We start from the raw sequence: 27,356 nt of genomic DNA on the forward strand, positions 1-27,356 counted from the left end.
CATTTTAGATTCGGAAAAAAGATATTATTCGGATGAGATTTGTACCGAGTAATGCACGTGCAAGGCTGTTGTTTTCCAGGTACTCGTATATAAGCATCAATTGATTTCCCTCTATGCAACATCCATACAACCTTACAAGATGAGGGTGTTGCAGAGCTGAAATCATGCCAATTTCGGTCACAAACTCACGATTCCCTTGCTTGGATCGAGCCGATAACTGCTTAACAGCGATTACCGTTCCATCCGGTAGAGTGCCCTGCATTTGAAATGAAAAAAACATGATGTCCAGGTTCAAAATCAAGAACAATGTACCTGCAGAAAGATTGTGTTGGACGTGGTACCTTGTAAACGGGACCGAAACCACCTTCTCCGATCTTATTAGAAGCGTGAAAATCGTTTGTAGCAGCTTTAATTTGCCTTAAGCTAAAGGAACTTGTCTGCAACTCTACACCTTTTAGATCTGTGGAAGAAAGTATTGCCAATTAAGAAACATTTATAATTATTTTTTTGCTATCTAACAGAATATAATGTTTTTTTTTGTCTGTCATAATACCTTGTTCTAATGTTCTCTCCCGTCTTAAACAGCCTTTCCACCAAAGGATGCCCACCACCAGCAAAGCAGCAAACACGGCTCCGGCCACTATACCAACCACCGCAGCTACCGCGATACCATCGTCGCTTTCTGATGCAGGTGTTACCGGTGTATAAACTGGTTCAACAACATTGTAAATAAGTCGGTCAAAAAGATTAGTAAAACAACTTATACGAGACTACATAAGATACGAAATTTAACATCCGACAACCTACAGGGATCGAAAATGGATATCGCAGAGATAAGGGGACCGTAAACGCCTCTCACGGGAATAGAAGTCGTCCCTTTTCCGGCCCATCGAAGGTGGATCTCCAAAGTGCCATCTGTTACATTTACAGCAAAAGGCTTTACTACTTGTATGCCTGCCCCCTGCTGCTATTTTAATATTGAAATCCTTCAGCACCCGCTGTCCCTGCAATCATTATCCATTCCATGTAACCCTTTCCATGCAAGCACATATTGTGTTCAACATATATCGGTGTCCAACATCGTGTTCGACGTATATTCGGATATAGTATAACCCAAATAGGCTAACAAGAATGACATTAATAATACCTGAATGTAAACATCAAACATCCTCCTCCCTAAGCTGCTATAATTTTGATCAGTGAACTGAATCTCGGCAAAATGGAGGTCTACTGTGTAATTTGCATTGGCGAGACAATATGCATAGTATGTCAAAGAGCTAGGCGAAAGCCTTGCATTTTCGTGGAGTTCACCATCGGCGTTACCGGTTGTTAACATGTCGTTGTTCCCACCATCACTTAGAAAAACTCCGGTGCTACTCAGTGCCCAGTTGGTATCCGACCGTAAGAATGTCGAAGGTCCGGCTTGACCAACGTCACCTTCATAAGTGGTGGTTCCATTAATAGTTTTTGGTCTTCCTCCACAGTTTATATAAACAAAATGCAAAGCTGAGGAAAACAACGTGTGCATTTGCACATCGATTAGTACATCGAATATGAATCAAGATGAACACAGATGAAGTACATGAAATTTCCACTTACGTTCTGTGCAGTTAATCTGGTTTCTCAAACATGGAACCATCCCTCTGGTAAAACAATCATATGTCCCAGGAAACATAAATTAGCCATTGTAAACACAGGCAACGAAATGCTTGAAAAACAGTTCTTACGAGTTATTGGTCCTTGGAATGCTTGAAAAAAGGTTCCTACAGATCGTAAACGAAGCAAAAATCGTTTAAAATCGATAGATATTTGAAATAAAGATCAGAACACATAAATTAAACAACAGTTCGAATTGAAAGATGTCGTACAGGGTTGGACCTCCACAGTTTGGTACACCACCTGTGCTAGTGAAGTTGTTATATGAAACATCCCTGCACGAAGATTACTTCAGAATATGATTTTCATTAAATGTTTATGTTCATGTAATTCAACATTAACTAAGAACAGAATCTTACATTTCTTCTCTTGTTTCCAGTATCCATCGAGGAACTGTTCCAGTAAAATTGTTTCCATTTAAGAACCTAGTAAAAGAAATCATTAGGTTTATATAAATATGAACATATGAAGAAAAAAAAATCCATATTCTTACAATGTATCCAAATTAAGACCAGAAAGATCTGGGATTTCTCCACTGAGTCTGTTAAAGCTGAGATCTCTGCAAGAGCATTATGTTCCAAGACAAGATAGAGATTAAAACAATTTCTTTCCATAAGGGAGGTATAGTATAAATGTTGAGATTCGTATCACAAACAACTAGACTAAACCCGGATCTCTCGAAAAGAAAGTCTAACACATACAAGATCTTTATTGTTGTATCTCCCAAGAGAAGGAGGTATCTCTCCAACGAGATTGCAGCTCCTCAACATCCTGTAATTCAATCAAAACTATACTGCATCAGATTTGGGGTTCCTCAGTATAATATATCTTTCCCTTGCCGAAAAAATATGCTTACACTCTATCCAAACTAGGCAAACTGGTATTGAGTTGTGGAAAACCTGCTTCAGCTCCGTTCAAGTCACTAATTATTCTGTAAACCAATATCAGATACAATCATAAACAAGGATTTAATTATGATAAAGATTTTTTTTTGCAAAATAGTTTATATATGCATTGAAATATGCATCCATGTAAACCATCAATGCTTACATGTATTTTAAGTTGTCTAGTGGAGCATTAATGGATGGAATTGGCCCACTCAAACCACTTGCCTCCATATATCTGTGATATACAAAAGATGGATTCATTTGATTGATTGATAAAACAAAATATCTCCAATGAAACTTAAAAAAGAATCCAATAATGTTGATTAAAGTCTCACATCTGTGTAAGATTTCTCCAATTCCGGAACATGAACTCGGGAATCTGTCCCGTGAAGTTGTTGTCACTGATACGACTGTTGCAAAACAAAACATTAATAACCGATATCTAATAAGTTAGTGGAATAGAACATTAGAATTGCTTACAATTCCTCCAACGAAGTCAGCCTAGCATATGCTTCAGGTATTTCTCCAGTAAAATTGTTGGAACTAAGATGCCTGTAAAAACCAGTAAACAGATATTAAACAATGAGAATGATAATAGTTTCATCTAAATCATGAGGAATCTGAGGATGGAAATGGTTCAAATCAATAGTGAACAGTGATAAATATATACATTTAAAAGAAAAGGATTTGTCTTACAATCTCTCAAGTTTGGATAGATTCCCCAATGCCTGAGGCAAATTTCCTGAAAGTTCATTGATCTCAAGGACTCTACACAGTTTTCCAGTAATTAATTATCCATTAGACATTCATAAAAAGAAGAAAAAGTTCGTATAAGAATTTGTCATAACATGAACTGAGGATATATATATATATATATATATATTAGTAGAAAAGTGTGTAATCCAACTTACAAGCTGGTAAGATTTCTGAGATTTGCCAGCTCTTCCGGGATTTCACCAGTTAATCGATTTCCAAGAAGAGAACTGAATCACGAAACATCTTTTCCATTTAACAACAACATACATACATATACGTACATGTTCATATATACACGAGTAGGAAAGAAACATACATGTTGACGAGTTGGGAAGCAGAACCCCATTGAGGAGGAATGCTGCCGCTAAGATAGTTGCGAGTTAAGTCACTGTACAAATGGTTAATTAGTCGATGCATAAGTAAGCTATATGTATATATATAATGAAAAAAGAAGTTAGGAAACGTGGTCCTTACATTTCTTGCAGGTAAGGGAGACTGTCCAAGTTTGTTGGGAGGGTACCTGTTAGATTTTGTCCCTTGAGCAGTCTGATACAAACAAAGTTAAGTTCAATAAATCAGTAAAAAGTGACACTAATTTGACCTCAATAAGGGTTTTCCTAATCTTGCTTGAAATGGTATAATTCATTAGGCTATCTCCAGACCTCATCTCTACAACATCTCTATCTCTACTCTAAAGATGAAATAGTAATTCATCTCCAGCACTATCTCTACATTACCACCAACTCTATTTTATTCACAATATTTAACTATTAGTATGTTTATTTATCTAATTTCAATGTATTTTTATCTATCTTGCAATTTAATCTACTTAAATTTATTATATTATGTTTATTTTTTATTTTATTGTGTAGAAATTATAATAAAAAACATAAAAGATAGAATAAGAGAAAATAATGTAACAAAGAAAAGGAAAAGAAAATAAAATAACAAAAGAAAAAAAATAACAAACCAAAAATCAGAAATCAGAAAAATAACAAAAAAAATAATAATATGTAGCGTTAGAGTAGAGAAAAACTTGAATTTCAACTCCAAATGTAGAGTATCACTATAGCTTTTCTCTACTCTAGCGTTGAAAGTGGAGATGGACTGGAGTTGAAATTCATCTCCAAAGTGGATCTAACGATGCACTGGAGATGGTCTTAGTTACATGTATATAACTTATTATATTTTTTAGGGTTCAGTTAATAAGTGCTAATTGGCATTAGTTAAAAACCAAACAAGTATTATACTTTTGTTAAAAATAAAAATCTGAAAAATATTTATCTATAATTTTATTAAAACATGGGGTAAAGTATATAAATGGTCATATGACTATAAGGCGTTGCATTGTTGAATCCCCTGACTATTAAAAGTTACAAAATGATCCCTCTGATTACAGGGTGTTATTTTGTTGAATCTCCCGACTATTCATATGTTTCAAGCACCGACTCGACGACATAAAATAAATAGAGAGTTGATCCATAGAATACAACTCAAACTATTTTATCATATCTCAACCAAAATGTTAACGTCCAGCTCAAAAGATCAGTACTTTTTAACGTAAAAAACGAGTTTGAAAAAATATGAATAGTCGGATGACAATTTTGTAACTTTTAATAGTCTATGACTCAACAAAATAACGCTCTATAGTTAGAGGACTATTTTATAATTTTAATAGTCGAATGACTCAGCAAAATAACACCTATAATTAGAGGACCATTTGTACACTTTACCCAATAAAATATTATCAATGGCCCTAAGTTTAAACTATTTACGAAGTTTAAAACTAGAGTTTTATAAAATATTAAAAATGTAATAAAAAAATATCATAAAAGGAAAATAATAAAAGGTTGGAACGACATGTAGGGATGGGTATAGGACTGAAGTCGACGGGTTATGATTCGATCGAATCCGATTGAATTATAATAGGGTTTGAGTCGAGTCTGATGGAATTTTTTAAGGACGTATATTTGAGTTGGGTCGAGTTTAAATTTAAGGTGAAAAATAACAGATCCGAAAGTATAACTCGACTAGACCCAACTCATGCCCATAGTAGACATGGTACATGCATGTCGGCTGTCGGTTACATTGACTACACGAGTCAAGTCAACAGTTGTTGGTGGGCTATTAAATTTATTCTACGTTACCACTTGCACTTGTGACACCACCGGCCCACAATTTAATTTTGGATAAGAAATTGATGTGAAAGTTTCATGGTGAAGAAAATTAAGTAGTGAAAGAATTAAATTAAATATTGATAGTTATTTTTATTAGAATTAATTTAAAAACAATTTATAAATTTTATTATATAAATTCTATTAAGGGTAAACTACGTATTTAGTCACTCATATATTCTCAACTAGCTATTATTTCAAAAAAGTACATCTAATATTATGTTTTAGTTCTATTTTAATCAATCATCGTTAGAAAATTAACAGTAATATTAATGTGTCAATAAAAGGTAATGTCACATCATTATTAAAAAAACAAAAAAAAAAGTTATCATATTAACGGTTTTATTTATTTTTAACAATAGATGATCAAAAGTGAAACGTAACGTTAAGTATGATTTTGAAGAAAAAAAAGATAAGTAACTAAAATAAAATTAAAAGAATATAAGAGTGACTAAATACGTAGTTTACTCTTTTGTTAATTATCGTATTTGTTTTTTATCAAAAAAAATTAATAATTGTCAAACAAGTTGCGTTTTAAATTCATTTTATCAAGATAAAGCTAGTCATGATATGAAAGCTTCAAGCAACAAACAAATTCATTTTATTAACATTCGTGCCCCTACCATTTTAAATATTTCTTAAAGATTCGCACCCGTGACATGAATGAATCGAGAAAGAAATGCTTACACGTGGGTGACATGGCAGGTATTGCTATTGTTGAAGGAGCAATCGCATGTAACATTATTAGCATGATAACTCGATAATGGTGGTGGATCTATCCAACCCCTGCCTCCACTGCACGGATCAATACCATCAAAGTTCCAATCTGTCTTCCCCAACGTTCTACCAATGCTTCTCAGAGCTTCCACTATAAAAATATATATAAAAAATGGATGAAATTTATTAAAAAATTTAAACAATTTTTTTCATTAATCTGGGTTATTCAAAGATTCTCTCCCTATGATATTAAACGCCCATACTCCTGCATATATAGTACTTGAACCCGGAATCTCAAGAAAAAAACTAAGCAAATTAAGCTTCCTTCAAGAGTAGAATATAATGGATATTACCTTCATCTCTGTCAAGAGTAGCTCCATTTGCGAACCTTGTAAGGCAACAAACTATGAATACTGAAGCGCAAACCAGTCGATGAAAGAGCATATCGGGAGAGGATCAGTTCAGGAGCTCGTTGTCGGTTGATTTGAATGAGCAGAAAATGGGTTGAAAGATTGGGGTTTCATAGAGATTTTAGAGTGAGAAATCTGGAAGTTTCCTTGAAATGAAATCAAAAAGCAAGGGGAAGAAAATTATTTGGCCGCCTATGGAGAAAAAGGGAAGATAGGGGTAGTGTGAACACTTTATTGTACAGTGATTGGGTGTACAATAATTGAATCCTTGAAAAAGACTTTAGCACATTAGCAACTTGTTTAAAATATCTTGCATGAAAATTAATTGACATGAAAGCCCCCATCTCTCTATTATATATAGTATGGTATATCATAGTATGGTATATATAGTATGACTCTATGGGAGCAAGTTCATCCCATTATTTTTGAAAAAATTGTAAAAAATAATTTAAGTTGTTAATGGAAGGAAAAATAAAAGAATTACATACCCAATATTTAAAAAAATGTATATTAAAATTTTAGATTTCCATTTTTGAATTTTTGAATTTTTAAATCTATTATTATTTGGTGCTCGAATCTAAAACCTCTAAAGATAATAATTATTTCTTTAACCATTAAGATAACTTTTTTTTTATATAGAAATATCTAATTTTATTCAAAATATGAAATATCCTAAATTACAATAAATATTTACAATTATAATCGTAAGTTAAGCACATAATTAGGACAATTTCCTATAATCATTGAAACAAAACTAACAAACATAATATCACATAAGGATCATACAATGAAATATTAAAATCTAACCAAGAAAACTCGAACAAAGATAGATACAAACATATCTGACCGCATCGACAAACGAACCAAAAGAGGAGATCAAGCTACTGAAATACCATCGACAAACCGAAAATCAGACTCGAGCGACGTGAAAAACTATCCACGAATGTATATCGGGTATCCAAATCCAATTCGAGGGTCAAAAGTAAAGAAGATCAACAATATAACAGATAAGTGTCATCTTGATCAGTCGTGACGATATCAAATCAACCCTTAGAAAAAGATAAGTAAAAACCACGGTCAAACGACTGGAAAACGTATCAAAAGACAGAAGAAAACGTATCATAAAGGCAGATGAAAACGTATCGAATAATAGTTTAGGCAAACAATAATTTTAGTCAGTCTAAATAATAATATTTTGACTATTAAAATATTTGGGATGGATTACATACAGTAACATAAAATTTATTAGAATTTTCTGAATATTTTCTTGGTATATAAGAAAAATAATGTTTTAGTTAGCGTTTTATCGGATATGTTAATAAAACTAGTAAAACGCTTAATAATAATAAAATCGGTAGAAATAATAATTTTTTAAATAATTTTTTACCAAAAATATTAAAAGAAAATAATAAAATCGATAACGTCTTTCTTTAAGTGTATATTAAGACTGAAGAACGTGAGATTTCCCATATGACATTTTCTTAAATTATCTGTTCAGTTTGTTGGCTATTAAATAAACAGAAGGTGGTAGTTGATAGAATTAATAAGTTGAATACTGACATTTTCTCCCACCTAGAAACTAGAATCCAAGAAGCTAAGGCTCTAGATATGGTAAATAAATGGTTTGCTGGTTGGAGTTACATGAAAAATAATTTAAATAGTCGTCCGTTGTTGGAATAATGATTGTTATATAGTGATTTTGATGTTGTCCGAAACCATTGTTATATGATTGTGAAACTTACAATGACTGCAATAACACTTAATATGTATACAATCGTGATAAACGTAACCGTAATTGTAATTTAAATTCCTGGTTTTAATTGCATTGAAGTAGTTAATGGAGAGTTTGGTTGCTCTGGCAAAATAACTTGAGTTGGTTATATGTTACCTCCTTACATTTTAGGTTCAATCGAAAATGTTAGAAAAATATAACATTTTAGGTTGCGCTCAACCTAACCTAAAATGTTATGATTTTAATCATATTTTCGGCTACATCCCAGAGTAGTTGATTTTTAACCTTAAATTAAATTATCGCTTCTTAGATTTCCCTTCGCTTAAAGTTCGGTAACGAAGAAAGTCATATGATGCCATTGAAATTTACATAACTCTGATCAGTAACTACTTTTGGGACAAAACTCAAAGTTATTTTGCCAGAGCTACCAAACTCTCCCATTAACTGCTTCAATGTAATTGAAAATATAACCAGGAATTTTGGTTGCGCCCTAAAGTTGTTATTTTTTAACCTTGAATTAAGCTGTGGCACAACAAATTACCCTTAAACAAGAGGTTGATGGGAGTCTTTGGATTCTTTTAGGGGATTTTGACATTACTTTATCTCCTTTGGGAAGTCCTGATTGCACTGAAAACCATGCTTTGAATTCTGATATGTTGCAGTTTAAGGCAGGCTTGGAGTTGTTTGAGGTAATGGATCATCCCTATATATGTCCTCACTTTACATGGTCTAACAACCTTCTGTCTGAGAGGTTTTGGGCCAGGAAATTGGATAGGGCCTTGGTTAATGTCAGCCGACTCTCTGTTCTTACCCAATCCAGTGTGGAATTCTTAGCTCCAAGTTCGTCTGATCATTGCACAATTTTCACCACCAAAACCGGTATGGATTTCTTAAACATGGAGGATCGTCCGTTGGCCAGTGGTTTCCTGTTTTTCTATGTGTGGGAGAGAGATAACATAAAAGAGAAGATAGAGAAAATGATTTTTTTTGGTGAGGGAGAGATCGATCCCTCGTTTTCTTTTTCTTGAAAGTATAAATACTCCAATTATAAGATGGTTGGTATAAGACATATGATGGCTAAAACGGAATTTCAGCGTAGAGTTATAAACAGTCAATGTCTGTTAATTAAGTGAGTCCAAGAAAGGCTAAAGAGGAAGACGAGTCTCTTTTCTCAGTTTGGACCAAAGAATCTTATAACGATTTTTAATGTTGATGTTAGACGTAAAGTTATGATGATTATTAATAGATCGACAACCTAAGTAGATTTAATTGTCAGATATTAAATTATAGATCATATAAAATTAAAAGATTGTAATTATCTTAAAGAGACAGAACTCGTATAATATAACTTAACATAACTTGCGAAGAAGATACCAAATAAGAACATTGGGATCACCTCAACGTCATCACATAAACAGGCCAATGACATATTATCCCACCACAAAAAAAAATGAAAGTGGTACTCATGCGTTACGACTAAGTAAATGGTAATCTCGATGACTTTTCATGCTTGTTGCAACGTAACAGTAAACCTCATTGCTCAAATTTTCCAACCAAAGTCACCATTATAGGACTGTTTATATATAATGTTAGAATAAAAATAGTAGTTTATACGTTCTATATAAAGGAACCAAAGAAGTGTTGAAAAGTCAAGGAAAACGGTGCATTAATGCACCGAATTCATTCAATGCAAATTGTCAAAAGTTTCAACTAATTTGTTGGAAAAAAATGGTAAAAGCTTAAATTAGTCATTGTAATTTATGGTATTTACAAATTAGTCCTTAAGACTTCGACTATAAATACCCTAGCTCATTTAGCTTCAAAATCATCCCAAAGTATTCTAGCTTTCTTCTAATATTAGAGAGAATTTAGAGAGTTTCTTGAGAGTTGTTTTCTCCTTTTTATCAAGAGAGAATTATCATTATTTTCTCCTTGGTCAATTGAGAGAAGTTGTAATTCATATTTTCTCATAGTGAAATTCTTCTACCGTTGCCCGTGGTTTTTACCCTATATTATTCAGGGGTTTTCCACGTAAATTTTGTGTCTCTTTTATCTTCATATTTATTTTCTCAAATTATCAGTTGCGATTTTGCTCTATCCGATAGCCGTCTTTCGCAACAATTGGTATCCGAGCCAGATTAGAGTGTGTAATATCTGCTTATTGTCTTTGTGGTTGCCACCAAAAGATGGATCCTCCAACATAAGAAAGTAAGAAGTTATTACCCATTCTTTGAAGGTTCCAGAGAACTATTCACGATAGTGAAATAGTGAGAGCTATCTGTAAAAGAAGCTATGGCAACGAAATTTGATATTGAAAAGTTCAATGGGAGAAATTTCTCATTGTGAAAATTAAAGATGAAGGTCATCCTGAGGAAAGACCGGTGTCTAACGGCTATCAGTGAAAGGCCGGTGGATTTTGCAGATGACAGCAAATGGACGGAAATGCTATGACAAACTTTCATCTAGCATTAGCAGATGAAGTATTGTCAAGCATCGAGGAGAAGAAGATAGCTAAGGAGATATAGGATCATCTCACCAAATTGTACGAGGCCACATCGTTGCACAATAAAATTTTCTTTAAGAGGAAATTGTATACTCTCCGTATGCCAAAATCTACTTCAGTGACGGAGCACTTAAATACACTGAACACCTTATTTTCTCAGCTTACATCCTTAAGCTGTAAAATAGGAGAACAAGAACGTGCTAAACTTCTACTTCAAAGTCTACCGGATTTATACGATCAACTCATCATCAACTTGACAAACAGTAATGTCACCAGTCTAGTCTTCGATGATGTTGCAGCTGCTGTTCTACAAGAAGATAATCGGCGCAAGAACAAGGAAGACAGACAAGTAAATCTGCAACAAGCAGAAGCGTTGACAACGATGAGAGGGAGATCAACGGAACGTGGCCAAAGCAGCAGTCACAAACATGGTAGATCGAAGTCGAGGAACAAGAAGAATTTAAAGTGTTACAACTGTGGAAAGAAGGGTCACTTGAAGAAGAATTGTTGGAGTCTAAATAAAAACTCCAATCCACAAGGCAATACTGCAAACACTTCAGATGATGGAGATGCTCTATGCTGTGAAGCGTCAACCACCGTGGAAGGTAGAAAGAGATATACAGATATATGGCTCATTGATTCGGGAGCAACATATCACATGACCTCAAGAAGAGAATGGTTACATCAGTATGAACCTGTCTCAGGAGGATCTGTGTATAGTTGTAATGATCATGCCTTAGAGATCATTGGCGTGGGAACCATCAAATTGAAGATGTACGATGGAACAATCAAAGTTGTTCGAGATGTACGACACGTGAAAGGCTTGAAGAAAAATTTATTATCGTACAGATTGTTGGATAATAATGCAAGCAAGATTGAAACACGGAAAGGAATCATGAAGGTGTTCCGTGGAGTGCTTGTGGTGCTGAAAGGTGAAAAGATAGCTGCAAACTTGTACATGCTGAAGGGAGAGACTTTGGTAGAAGCAGAAGCCTCTGTTGCCTCATGTAGTTCAGATTCGGCAATGCAATGGCATCAGAAACTTAGACACATGTCAGAACAAGGAATGAAAGTCCTTGTGGAGCAAAAGCTACTTCCAGGCTTAACAAATGTATCATTTCCTTTGTGTGAGCATTGCATAACAAGTAAGCAACACCGGTTGAAATTCAACACATCAAATTCTAGAGGCAAAAGTGTTTTAGAATTGGTTCACTCTGACGTATGGCAAGCACCAGTTACATCCCTAGGCAGAGCAAAATACTTTGTCTCATTTATTGATGACTACTCCAGGAGATGTTAGGTGTACCCTATTAAGAAGAAGTCAGATGTGTTTTCCACTTTCAAAAACTTCAAAGCGCGGGTGAAACTTGATTCTTAAAATAAGATCAAGTGTTTCAGAACAGATAATGGAGGAGAATACACAAGCGAATAATTTGATGACTTTTGCAGGAAAGAAGGTATCAAAAGACAGTTCACAGTGGCGAACACTCCTCAACAAAATGGAGTGGCAGAGCGGATGAACAGAACCTTGTTAGAAATAACAAGAGCAATGTTGAGGGATGCAGGCCTAGAAAAATCATTCTGGGCAGAAGCAGTCAATACCGCCTGTTATTTGGTGAATCGAGCTCCATCAACTGCAATTGAGCTGAAGACACCAATGGAGATGTGGACTGGTAAACCAACTGATTATTCAAACCTCCATGCATTTGGAAGTATTGTGTACGTGATGTACAACTCCCAAGAAATCTCAAAGTTGGATCCAAAATCCAGGAAATGCAAATTCTTGGGGTATGCTGATGGAGTCAAGGGTACGCTTGTGGATCCACTGCCCGCAAAGTGATCATCATAGGGATGTTATCTTTGTAGAAGATAAACTACAAAGAAAAGAAGACGATGATAGCACTGAAAAGTCAGAGACTACACAGATACATGTGGAAAAGGAGGTTGAACAAGGAGATTCTTCTGAAGCAGAACCAGTACATGATGAACAAGAACCAGAGAGTTCTGAAGCTTCAACAACTCATCAATCAGATCGTGTGAGAAGGCGTCCCAATTGGCACTCATATTATGTTATAGAACGTAATATTGCATACTGCCTTTTAACAGAGGATGGTGAGCCATCAACATACCAGGAGGCAATAAACAGCTCAGATGCTTAACTGTGGATGATGGCGATGCAAGAATAAATCGAAGCCCTTCATAAAAATAATACATGGGATCTTGTGCGACTACCACAAGGAAGGAAGCCAATTGGTAACAATGGGTTTTCAAAATCAGCGAAATGGTGACGATCAATGGAGGTATCGTGCAAGACTGGTGGTCAAAGGATATGCTCAGAAAGAAGGTATTGATTTCAATGAAATGTTTTCTCCTGTGGTTCGACTAACAACAGTTCGAGTAGTCTTGACAATGTGTGCTACATTGAATTTACATCTGGAATAGCTAGATGTTAAAACAACTTTTCTTCATAGAAATCTTGAAGAAGAGATTTATATGCTCCAGCCTGAAGGTTTTGAAGAAGACGAAAAGAAGAACTTGGTTTACAGGTTGAACAAATCTCTGTATGGTCTAAAGCAGGCGCCAAGGTGTTGGTATAAGAGATTTGTTTCCTTCATTATGTGCCTTAGATACAACAGACTTAATGCAGACCCTTGTGTTTATTTCAAGAGGTATGGTGATAATGATTTTGTTATATTGCTGTTGTATGTGGATGACATGTTGGTTGCAGGACCCAACAAAGATCATATTGAAGAATTGAAGGCACAACTGACTAGGGAATTTGAAATGAAAGACTTGGGATCAGCAAACAAGATTCTAGGGATGCAAATTCACCGAGATAGAAGTAATAGGAAGATTTGGCTTTCATAAAAGAATTACTTGAAGAAGATCTTGTCACGATTCAACATGCAAGATTATAAGCCAATTTCTACCCCTCTTCCTATTAACTTCAAATTATCCTCCAGTATGAGTCCTAGCAGTGAAGAAGAGAGGATGGAGATGTCTCGAGTACCGTATGCATCAGCAGTGGGAGCTATGATATGCATAAGACCAGACATTGCACAAGCATGTGGGAGTGGTTAGTCGGTACATGGCTGTAACACCCCAATTTAGGGGCTAAATTTAAGAAAATATAAATTGGTGGATTTAATTTGGTATTTTGAAAGAAATAAGGGATTAAATTGTAAGATTTCAAAGTTGACAAGCCGAAACAACCATCGTGTTCGTTGTCAACCGAGGAACAAAACCCTCAAACCTTTCGTTGTGAATCATCGCCGTTCGTCGTGAATTTCAGTCGGAAGTATCGTCGGTAATAACTCGGTTTTAGTTGGTTTTTCATCGATTCACGACGATCGGGTATCCGTTTACGACACCCCTCCCACCATCGTGTTCCTTGTGTCGTTCCGAGTCCACCGGTGTTCTCCTTTTCTCCGGCGGCGGCGGCGCGTTGGGAGGGAACCGTCAAACTTCCCGATTTGTTGAAATCGAGCTCTCCGCCGTTCAAAATTGTGAACCGAGCTTTGTAAGTATCTCGAAATCACTCAAAATAATTTTTAGAAATTTTTCCGGGATTTTATCACTGTTTGTAAGTATCTCGAAATCACTCAAAATAATTTTTAGAAATTTTTCCGGGATTTTATCACTGTTGCGCCCCCACGCCCGCCACTGCGCGTGGGGAAGGGAAAAGTGACCTGTTGACCGGTTTTGGAACTGTTTTGACCGGTTTGACCGGTCACAATCCGACCCGACCCGTTGACCCGACCCGACCCGTTTACCCGACCCGACCCGTTGACCCGACCCGTTGACCAGCCCCTTGACCGTTGACCCGTTGACCGTTGACCGGAATTGACCACTGTTGACCAAAACTTGACCGGCTTTGATCGGCATTAAACGACCTTTGACTTCGACCGAGTATACCTATCCTGACATTTTTCGACGTTCCAAATCGATTCCGCTGTCCGTTTTTCGAAATTCGAACTCGAAGGCCTCGTAATTGTCAGTCAAACCCGTTGACTTTGATTTTGACCAAAAATTCCAAATTTCCGAAAAGTCATATTTTATGCTTTCGACGTCCTGAATCCGAATCCGAAGTCCGTTTCGCCAATTCAAACCCGGTAAGCCGTCTTTCACTGATTTATCACCCGATTCGATCCGTTTATCGTAATTAAGCTCCGTTTCTGATATAATTTATGTTGATATGTATCTGAGGAATTATTGGAAGTTGAATTGAAGATCAAAGGCATTCGAATGGAATTTTTATGGTCGATCGATATTGCACGGAAATCGAGGTAATACTTTACTACCTCTTATGCTTTATAGAACATGTTGTATTGGTAAATGCATGAATGAAAATGTTTGGTCTCATATGTGTAATTAATGAGGTTCTACACTCGATCTGAATACGGTAAAAGGTTCAGTAATTGATTATGGTTCAGATGACTTTTATAGAAATTAAGGGATTGCTAGAATTAAATTACAAGTTATGTGCTTAGTGGTAAAGAAATCAACCTGGATCTGTAACTTATAATTTATTTCATCAAAGGTTAAATGTTAAAGGCATTTGGATGTGAATTTATAAAAACTCCGGTAGGGTAAAATTACGAAATACCCTTGTGTTATAAAAAGACAAGATTGGAATCTGGAAGTTAGATAAGAGGATTTTACAGACATATTGATCTGATAAAAATATAGATGTGCATAAGAAATGACTCTTATACGTAGACATTATGGATAACCGGTTTTTAACCCCAAGAGGGTTTATGCAAGATACTAGAAGTGTGTTAAGGGAATTATTTCAAGATCAGAGATTGTTCAAGAAAGCAATTAATCATAGGATCTCTAAATTATATTATTTCGTTAAGAGCTAATATCGAACTTATCTTTAAGAAATTACGGAAATGCCCTTAAGAGGTAGAATAGTCTGAGATGACTCTGAATGAGAAAAATACTTAGAGGATTCGTACTTAACTCGATTAAGTACGGATTTAATTGTTAAGATCCCGACTTAGTGCAGGAAAATTCATGATATTCCGTTTGTAAAATCTGAGAAGGCACTTTTAAGTACGGATTTAATTGTTAAGATCCCGACTTAGTGCAGGAAAATTCATGATATTCCGTTTGTAAAATCTGAGAAGGCACTTGACCCGAAAATATCCGAGAAATGAGTAAATACCTGAAGAATAATTTATCGGGGGTATTCTGCTGTCAGAATTATTCGAAAGGACTGAAACAAATAATGATATTGAATTAAATAATAAGATCGGATGGAGGAAAAAGATATAAATTGGAATTAAATAATAAGACCGAATGGAGGAAAAATATTGAAATACCGTGGATCTGTAAAATGACAAAATACCCTGTAATGGAAATGACTCAAGAATGTCACCAAGCTCAGGAATGATTGGATATACTCGAGCTCTGAAATGAATGGAATAAAACTGAACATCAAAATTACCAAAATACTCTTATGGCCTAAATTAAGTAAATGTCTTGGATTAATTAAGGAATCCAAGTAAGATAAGTATTGGACTACCTTTAAAGGTAATGGAAAACAATTTAAGTGAATAGATCAACCCTAAAGCTATGTCAATACCTGAACGACATAGATATTACTTGAATGTGTGTTCGTCTACTCAAGTTTAGCTCGATGATAATTTTAGAAGTATTCAGCTCAGCTCAACTCTAGATCGCATTCAGTATTAAGAATTGGACGTTTGTTCGACAAATCAACCAAGAAGACCAAATTGAATGGATCTGAAGTACAATATATCTGAAATTCAGGAACGTTTGTATTACTATAAAATCCCGAAGTAACTGGAATGGACTTGAATGCTAAATGAACTAAGTAACTTCAATGATTGAGGATTAAGTAAGTGATTAGGATAAGCCTGGAAATTCGGATGAATTTACATGATGTATCGTCCTTATGGAACATGAACTACAAATCAAGCACGTCAGTATTTCATGATATCGTGGAAGCTTGGAAATGAAATAAAGACCATTGGAATATCTATTCAGATGATTCTGAAGATGATCTATGGACAAGAATGTGTGGTATTAAAGAGTAAATACCCTAGAAGGAAAATGAATTAACCACTCGACATAGATTATTAAGGTTCTGATCTTCGTTCTCAAGTTGTTCGATTATTCGATCAATTGACATGGATGTAAAGGATTCTGAATACCCTTCTGATTACGTACAACTTCTGAAAACTATCCGAATAAGATGATCCTGATAATTCACATTCTGAATAACTGATGATTCTGTCGTTAATGAACTCTTCCAATAGTGATTCTAAATTCCAACATTCTATCGACATACTAAAGAACTATGTTTCTCTGCCTGATACAGTACCTCTAAATAATACCTGTAAACTCTGGTGTTTCCCTAATTACATGAATATTTTATCTGATTTCAAATTTGAATTCTGTTATGATATTGACCTGGATTCTGATCTGATATTGACATGGATTCTGATCTGATACATGACCTGAATTATGATATGATACTTGACTTGAATTATGTTTTATTGGGGGGTATTGTTGGAGGAAGATTACTTGGAGGCTCCTTGGCTGTGTGCTCAGGGCCTTACTTGCAGGCTCCTCGCTTTGGCTCAGGGCCTTACTGTTCGTGACGGGGTTGTATGGTTCTGGGGAACCTACACATTTTGTTCGGACGGATGGGGGTATATATATGTTTTAAAAAGATCTGAAAAGTTACATGGTTTTGGGAACACACTAGAAAACCTATTCTGATCTCCTGAACTCAGTCATCCGAATATTTCTCTGAAACGAAGCTCATTGTCCGTTACCACCTGAAATATCAGTAGGATCTCTGCTCAACATAAAAATCTGTAAATATGAACCAATAAGGAAAATATGTTTATCTGTATCTGCACGTTTTTCAGCATCATCTGGTAGTTCTGTATTACTGAGCTTTCCAAAGCTCACTCTATTACTCACCTTTTCAGGTTAAAAGATTTGTACCAGTGCATCTATCTGCAGAGTATGGTACATGTGATTAGGGGGCATGTAATTGTATTTTGTTTTAAATACGAGTCTGAAATCTATTTTATTTCTGAATACTGATAAATGATTTTATGAGTTTACATGTTCTGATAAAAGTTTTAAATTTTCCGCTATTTTTATAGAGGGTCGCTCCGGTGGCCCTAATGTGACTTCCCGGATCGGATCGGGCTACCCGCATCGGTTTGGGGGGTTACATTTAGTGGTATCAGAGCTATGGTTTGAGTCAAAATTTTCAAGTTAGACCGGCCGGTCGAATGTCAAATATGTCTGATCAATACATGCCCCTAGACTGCAATCGTACCTCTCTGAGCTGGAACTCCAGGGCTGAGCCCCTATCTGTAATGAACAAACTGAAGTTTCTATCTGTTAAGGCTATACTTGTACAAAAAGGAATTCCAGTAACATCTGTCTTAACGCAGTAAAGTACCTTAGCTATGTGAGATTATTCATCTGAGAAATTCTGACTCGACTCCAGAAATAAAATTGAGATATGTTGCTGCTCTAACGAGCCTATTCACGTAACCAAGGCTGAATTGATTTCACAAGAATAAGTTGTTCTGATTATTTACTTGGACTGAGGGAGAATTCTGAAGAGATTGATTACTCGAGAAAATTTTAAATTCTTTTATTGAAATAAGGAAAATTTATGATAAGAATGTATGCTCAGCTGGTTAAGGATAAGTGGAGGAATCGTACTTTTATAAAACTATTGATAGATTTGAAAGAACTGATGGAAGTTTCATTTATGCAATTATGTGACATGAATGAATTTCGAGGACGAAATTTTTTAAGGAGGGGAGAATGTAACACCCCAATTTAGGGGCTAAATTTAAGAAAATAAATTGGTGGATTTAATTTGGTATTTTGAAAGAAATAGGGATTAAATTGTAGATTTCAAAGTTGACAGACCGTTTTAAGAAGTGCAGGAAGTTCAGTGGCTAAACTCTGTTTAGCCATTTTTAATTATGATGTTATAAACCCCAGACTCCCGTATGTTTCTGGAAAATTTTCCAGTTTTCCTCTCCCGTTCTCCCTACTTCCAACTCCGATCTACTCGCCGTCCGACCTCCAAACGACAAGCCGAAAAACCATCGTGTTCGTTGTCAACCGAGGAACAAAACCCCTCAAACCTTTCGTTGTGAATCATCGCCGTCGTCGTGAATTTCAGTCGGAAGTATCGTCGTAATAACTCGGTTTTTAGTTGGTTTTTCATCGATTCACGACGATCGGGTCATCCGTTACGACACCTCCCGCACCATCGTGTTCCTTGTGTCGTTCCGAGTCCACCGGTGTTCTCCTTTTTCTCCGGCGGCGGCGGCGCGTTGGGAGGTGAACCGGTCAAACTTCCCGATTTGTTGAAATCGAGCTCTCCGCCGTTCAAAATTGTGAACCGAGCTTTGTAAGTATCTCGAAATCACTCAAATAATTTTTAGAATTTTTCCGGGATTTTATCACTGTTCACGCGCCCCCACGCGCCGCCACTGCGCGTGGGAAGGGAAAAGTGACCTGTTTTGACCGGTTTTGGAACTGTTTTGACCGGTCACAATCCGACCCGACCCGTTGACCCGACCCGACCCGTTTACCCGACCCGACCCGTTGACCCGACCCGTTGACCAGCCCCTTGACCGTTGACCCGTTGACCGTTGACCGGAATTGACCACTGTTGACCAAAACTTTGACCGGCTTTGATCGGGCATTAAACGACCTTGACTTCGACCGAGTATACCTATCCTGACATTTTTCGACGTTCCAAATCCGATTCCGCTGTCCGTTTTTCGAAATTCGAACTCGAAGGCCTCGTAATTGTCAGTCAAACCCGTTGACTTTGATTTTGACCAAAAATTTCAAATTTCCGAAAAGTCATATTTTATGCTTTCGACGTCCTGAATCCGAATCCGAAGTCCGTTTCGCCAAATTCAAACCCGGTAAGCCGTCTTTCACTGATTTATCACCCGATTCGATCCGTTTATCGTAATTAAGCTCCGTTTCTGATATAATTTATGTTGATATGTATCTGAGGAATTATTGGAAGTTGAATTGAAGATCAAAGGCATCGAATGGAATTTTTTGGTCGATCGATATTGCACGGAAATCGAGGTAATACTTTACTACCTCTTTATGCTTTATAGAACATGTTGGTATTGGTAAATGCATGAATGAAAATGTTTGGTCTCATATGTGTAATTAATGAGGTTCTACACTCGATCTGAATACGGTAAAAAGGTTCAGTAATTGATTATGGTTCAGATGACTTTTATAAGAAATTAAGGGATTGCTAGAATTAAATTACAAGTTATGTGCTTAGTGGTAAAGAAATCAACCTGGATCTGTAACTTATAATTTATTTCATCAAAGGTTAAATGTTAAGGCATTTGGATGTGAATTTTATAAAAATACTCCGGTAGGGTAAAATTACGAAAATACCCTTGTGTTATAAAAAGACAAGATTGGAATATGGAAGTTAGATAAGAGGATTTTACAGACATATTGATCTGATAAAAATATAGATGTGCATAAGAAATGACTCTTATACGTAGACATTATGGATAACCGGTTTTTAACCCCAAGAGGGTTTATGCAAGATACTAGAAGTGTGTTAAGGGAATTATTTCAAGATCAGAGATTGTTCAAGAAAGCATTAATCATAGGATCTCTAAATTATTATTTTCGTTAAGAGCTAATATCGACTTATCTGGTTAAGAAATTACGGAAATGCCCTTAAGAGGTAGAATAGTCTGAGATGACTCTGAATGAGAAAATACTTAGAGGATTCGTACTTAACTCGATTAAGTACGGATTTAATTGTTAAGATCCCGACTTAGTGCAGGAAAATTCATGATATTCCGTTTGTAAAATCTGAGAAGGCACTTGACCCGAAAATATCCGAGAAATGAGTAAATACCTGAAGAATAATTTATCGGGGGTATTCTGCTGTCAGAATTATTCGAAAGGACTGAACAATAATGAATATTGAATTAAATAATAAGATCGGATGGAGGAAAAATATAAATTGGAATTAATAATAAGACCGAATGGAGGAAAAATATTGAAATACCGTGGATCTGTAAAATGACAAAAATACCCCTGTAATGGAAATGACTCAAGAATGTCACCAAGCTCAGGAATGATTGGATATACTCGAGCTCTGAAATGATGGAATAAAACTGAACATCAAAATTACCAAAATACTCTTATGGCCTAAATTAAGTAAATGTCTTGGATTAATTAAGGAATCCAAGTAAGATAAGTATTGGACTACCTTTAAAGGTAATGGAAAACAATTTAAGTGAATAATCAACCCTAAAGCTATGTCAATACCTGAACGACATAGATATTACTTGAATGTGTGTTCGTCTACTCAAGTTTAGCTCGATGATAATTTTAGAAGTATTCAGCTCAGCTCAACTCTAGATCGCATTCAGTATTAAGAATTGGACGTTTGTTTTCGACAATCAACCAAGAAGACCAAATTGAATGGATCTGAAGTACATATATATCTGAAATTCAGGAACGTTTGTATTACTATAGAAAATCCCGAAGTAACTGGAATGGACTTGAATGCTAAATGAACTAAGTAACTTCAATATTGAGGATTAAGTAAGTGATTAGGATAGCCTGGAAATTCGGATGAATTTTACATGATGTATCGTCCTTATGGAACATGAACTACAAATCAAGCACTCAGTATTTCATGATATCGTGGAAGCTTGGAAATGAAATAAAGACCATTGGAATGAATGTGTGGTATTAAAGAGTAAATACCCTAGAAGGAAAATGAATTAACCACTCGACATAGATTATTAAGGTTCTGAATCTTCGTTCTCAAGTTGTTCGATTATTCGATCATTGACATGGATGTAAAGGATTCTGAATACCCTTCTGATTACGTACACTTCTGAAAACTATCCGAATAAGATATGATCCTGATAATTCACATTCTGAATAACTGATGATTCTGTCAGTTAATGAACTCTTCCAATAGTGATTCTAAATTCCAACATTCTATCGACATACTAAGAACTATGTTTCTCTGCCTGATACAGTACCTCTAAATATACCTGTTAAACTCTGGTGTGTTCCCTAATTACATGAATATTTTATCTGATTTCAAATTTGAATTCTGTTATGATATTGACCTGGATTCTGATCTGATATTGACATGGATTCTGATCTGATACATGACCTGAATTATGATATGATACTTGACTTGAATTATGTTTTATTGGGGGGTATTGTTGGAGGAAGATTACTTGGAGGCTCCTTGGCTGTGTGCTCAGGGCCTTACTTGCAGGCTCCTCGGCTTTGTGCTCAGGGCCTTACTGTTCGTGACGGGGTTGTATGGTTCTGGGGAACCTACACATTTTGTTCGTGACGGATGGGGGTATATATATATGTTTTTAAAAAAGATCTGAAAAGTTACATGGTTTTTGGGAACACACTAGAAAACCTATTCTGATCTCCTGAACTCAGTCATCCGAAATATTTCTCTGAAACGAAAGCTCATTGTCCGTTACCACCTGAAATATCAGTAGGATCTCTGCTCAACATAAAAATCTGTAAATATCTGAACCAATAAGGAAAATATGTTTATCTGTATCTGCACGTTTTTCAGCATCATCTGGTAGTTCTGTATTACTGAGCTTTCCAAAGCTCACTCTATTACTCACCTTTTCAGGTTAAAAGATTTGTACCAGTGCATCTATCGACTTCAGTAAGGGAGTTCTTCCGGCGTTGTTGCAGAGTATGGTACATGTGATTAGGGGGCATGTAATTGTATTTTGTTTTAAATACGAGTCTGAAATCTATTTTATTTCTGAATACTGATAAATGATTTTATGAGTTTACATGTTCTGATAAAAAGTTTTAAATTTTCCGCTATTTTTATAGAGGGTCGCTCCGGTGGCCCTAATGTGACTTCCCGGATCGGATCGGGCTACCCGCATCGGTTTGGGGGGTTACAATGGCGAATCCATGCAAAGAGTATTGGAATACATTAAAGAGGGTCTTGAGATACATCAAATGAACCTCAAATGTTGTATTATATTACGGAGGATCAAACTTACTAATCAATGGGTATGTAGATTTTGACTATGCAGGGGATTTAGATAAAAGTAAATCTATGACAAGATATGTGTTCAAAATAACTGATGGAGTTGTAAGCTGAGTTTCAAAATTGCAATCAGTTGTGGCTACATCCACAACAGAAGCAGAATATATAACAGCTACACAAGTCAGTTGTAGATGCTCGATTTATTCAGGGTCTTATTCGATGATTAATTCGAGTTTATTGTTATTATTAATATATATATATACATGCATTAAACAATTAAATAAATAAACAATTAAAAACACACTAAACATGTTATTTGATTTTTACAGACCCAAATTAATACAAGTTACAACAGGCCCGAATTCCGTGAGCCCAAATCTGCATCCCGTTTGAAGAGGCCCTAAACCCGTAAGGGTTTTCCCTTGAGAGGTTCCCAGTGCCGCACGTTGTAGACCACAGGATTGGGCCACCCTCATCTGATGGTTCAAGAAGAGTGATAGTAATTTTAGGGTTTTTTAAACCTAAACATTCCATCGTTAGCCCTATTCTGGCCGTTTGGATCTGGCCTCATGATCCAACGGTTCGCAACACGTTAGAGCCTCGAGACAGTGCGCTGTTCCACTAAACATACACTCGTGCTTGTCGGCCATTCCCGGAAGCCATTACCGCCGTTCATGTGTATTTTGCTCGAGCCCATAAACAAGGAATGTTTTTTTATATACCATAGGGGGTATAATACGAAAAGAACAGAGTGAAAACAGGGGGCATCAGTACGAAAAGAGGAGAAAAACAAAAACCAAGCAAAAAATAGTGAGAAGCAAGAATCCATCAACAATAATCAGAAATATTTAAGAACAAACATCACGATTCTTGCCTTTGGGGGAGGGAGGCGAAGAGAAGAACCATCACCGTCGCTTGAAACCCGAACGCCATTGAGTTATTGAGGGTAAGATTTTCGTGCTTTTGGGTTATGGTCACTTCATGATGTTTTGTTGAGGAGTTTTGTTAGGGATTTCGAGTGGTTTGGTCTAAATCTTGGGCTAGGTCGTTGTTTTAGAATAGGGTTTCGGTCAAGTTTAAGTGTAAGGGTGAGTTTTGTACCATTTTAGGGTCCTAATCGAAGCTTTATGCGGTGGAGAGAAGATTGTTCAAAGGGTTTTTCATTTCTGTTGGGTTGGAGTGTGGGAACTTGAAAAGAATATTAGGGGTAGAGAGAAAACGGCGTGGGGAGGGGAAGTATCTGTTTGGGCTAAGAAAGAAATGAAATTAGGTTAAGAATTCTAACCTAGTATCCATATATTAGCACACCCAAAACGGTGTAGTTTCATGAGGGTGTCAAACGGTGGCGTATTGATATCTTGGGGAAGATGAGCCGTGTGGTAAATAGGGTTTAACCAGTTGAGAGGTCCAGTATGTTTCAACCCATTCTATTTTGGTCCTTGAACGAATCTTTTGTGCGTTCTTAATTTGGTTCTCTTTGTTTATGCGCGTTCCATTTCAGTCCTCGGCTTATGTTATTTTTCATTTTCGTTTGTTTTCTTGTTTAGCTCGTGATTTTAGACACTTTGTAATTTAATCCCATAGCAGGCTTGATTAGTACTTTAATCTATTGGTATTTTGGTTAAAATTTTAATATTTTTCTATTTTCGTCCTTTATGGCAATATTTAAATTTAAGCTTGAGTTAATGGTAGTATGCCTTTATTTTTATGAATGAATTTTTATTGTATGTATTCATGTATTACGTGAGTGTTCTCTAATTTAAGTAGTTATTTTCCTAAAATGAGACAAATATTATTTTAAATGGTTAATTAATGTAGAGATACTTTTGCATGTAATATGAATAGGATGAATTAATAATCTTAAAATATTACAAAATCCACTAATTCCCTTTGAAAATATGAAAATCTTATGATCGTTTAGACATAGGTTTCTCTTTAACATCTTTTTTGCATATTATGTATAATATCCTCATATGCATAACTCGACATGATTACATAATTTAACTAAGGGTAATGTCCTTTTAATTTAAAATTGTTTAAGTGGGTTGTCTTAACTGATTAGATATCCTCTTTTGACGATTTTAAATTAAAAGTATATCCCATCAGTGACACCTAAGAAATTGATTTACCACTTTTAAAATTTGGAATGGAAGAAAAAGAAATATTCGGGTACTTAAATTTATCGAGAAAAGTTAGTTAGAACTTATCTAAGATCTGGTCTCGATATTTGTAAATAATCGAATATTCTTTATCTTTCTAAAGGCCTGGTAATTTTAATTTATCTATTTTGGTGCTTTTGAATGCTGTAAAATTCATGTGTTGTTTTGTCGGTGATCATAAACCAAATTAAAATCGAATTTGTAAGTTTCATTACAAAGATATTAATTAATCGACGAGGTACCGATTTAGGGCATTGTGGGGGGTGCTAATCCTTCCCCACGCGTAACCGACTCCCGAACTCATTTTCTGGTAACGCAAACCAAAATTTGTTGTTTTAATTAAAATTAATTTTTATTTAAAATGACAAAACATTTTTGGGTGTCCAATCACACCCTAATCAAAGATTGGTGGCAACTCTTCTAACCTGTGTTTTTATCGTGAATGAATACCAAAGTTTTCGAAACGAGAGGTTTTCTAAAATCGCATTGTTTTTAATTAAAAACCAATTGTAAAAATGGATAATTAAAAATGACGTGGTTTCCAAAATCTCGCTCCCCGCCGTTTTAAAAATCGTTTCGACACCAGTAAAGAAGCAATTTGGTTGAAGATGTTTTGGAAGAGCTTGGGCACAATCAAGAGTATGTCTCTCTGTTTTGTGACAGTCAAAGCGCCTTGCATCTAGCAAGGAATCCTTCATTTCATTCAAGGACAAAGCACATACGAGTTCAATACCACTTCATTCGTGAAAAAGGTGGAAGAAGGGACGATAGATATGCAGAAGATCCATACCAAAGATAACATAGCAGATTTCATGACGAAGGCAATCAATGCTGATAAATTTACATGGTGTCGATCCTCCTGTGGCCTGTCAGAGACGTAAGCAACATGAAGGTACAAGGTAGAAAGAATGGTGTGAAGATATGATTGTTCCAATCAAATCTTTAAGTGGGAGATTGTTGAAAAGTCAAGGAAAACGGTGCATTAATGCACCGAATTCATTCAATGCAAATTGTCAAAAGTTTCAACTAATTTGTTGGAAAAAATGGTAAAAGCTTAAATTAGTCATTGTAATTTAGGGTATTTACAAATTAGTCCTTAAGACTTCGACTATAAATACCCTAACTCATTTAGCTTCAAAACCATCCCAAAGTATTCTAGCTTTCTTCCAATACTAGAGAGAATTTAGAGAGTTTCTTGAGAGTTGTTTTCTCCTTTTTATCAAGAGAGAATTATCATTGTTTTCTCCTTGGTCAATTGAGAGGAGTTGTAATTCCTATTTTCCCATAGTGAAATTCTTCTACCGTTGCCTGTGGTTTTTACCCTATATTATTCAGGGGTTTTCCACGTAAATTTTGTCTCTTTTAACTTCATATTTATTTTCTCAAATTATCAGTTGCGATTTTGCTCTATCCGATAGCCGTCTTTCGCAACAAGAAGTACTAATTGCTTCCAAGTTGAAATAATTGGAAAAACTGAATTTTTAGTCGATGGTGATCTCTTTTTTCTTCTTCTTCTTGCTTCTCTGCTCTTTCAAGAACAACTATGGCTTCCGACCCGAAACCGCAACCATTGAAACCATGGATCTTCTTCATACTCACAGTCTTCGAACCACTTCTCTGTTGCCATCAACTGTTTGCAAATCCACTCCCAAAGGTTCAATTTTTATCTCCCATAGCTTTGATATATATATATGCAGAGACAGACACATAATTTTATATTGAGTACAAACTTTTAAAATTTAAAGAGTAAAAACATATTATTAATTTATGTTCATCTATTACAGGTATGAAGGAAAGATCATCAATACAAGCATGGTCCATGCTCGGGACTGAGCCAAGACAAAGCAAATCTTGTTCCCTCTCATGCCGAAGTTCTTCACCAAGACCAACCCCGAGCTGATTCAATCCATTAATGGCCTCCTCAAATTCCTTGGAGAAGACATTACTTCAAGACAAACCCGGAATCTCGATCGGCACCGGGAAATACCAAGTCGGCATAGGCTTTGGTGGGTCGAATACAAAGCTTTCCTTGGTTTTCGACACTGCTAGCCAATTAACATGGACTCAATGCCAGCCATGCTCTGGATATTGCTATGATCAAAAGGAACCAATAGTCAATCCATTTAAGCCTTCATCTTATGCCAGCGTTCGGTGCCCGTCGACGACCTGCAATCAAATTTCTTCTAATTTTTCGATTTTCTCTAACCATGTAAGATATATATTTCTTCATATTATTTTCACATTACAATGTTATTTAATATATCACGTGCAATCTAAAATTATAAA

The 27,356-nt window shown here is 35.8% G+C and overlaps 1 pseudogene; it reads right to left on the reverse strand.

The window, feature by feature from the left end:
- The window catches only part of LOC120202804, a 30,280-nt pseudogene that overhangs the window by 1,199 nt on the left and 1,725 nt on the right, over nt 1–27,356 (reverse strand).

Source organism: Hibiscus syriacus, unplaced genomic scaffold (genome assembly GCF_006381635.1).
Source record: "Hibiscus syriacus cultivar Baekdansim isolate YM2019G1 unplaced genomic scaffold, ASM638163v2 tig00009009_pilon, whole genome shotgun sequence".
NCBI lineage: Eukaryota > Viridiplantae > Streptophyta > Magnoliopsida > Malvales > Malvaceae > Hibiscus > Hibiscus syriacus.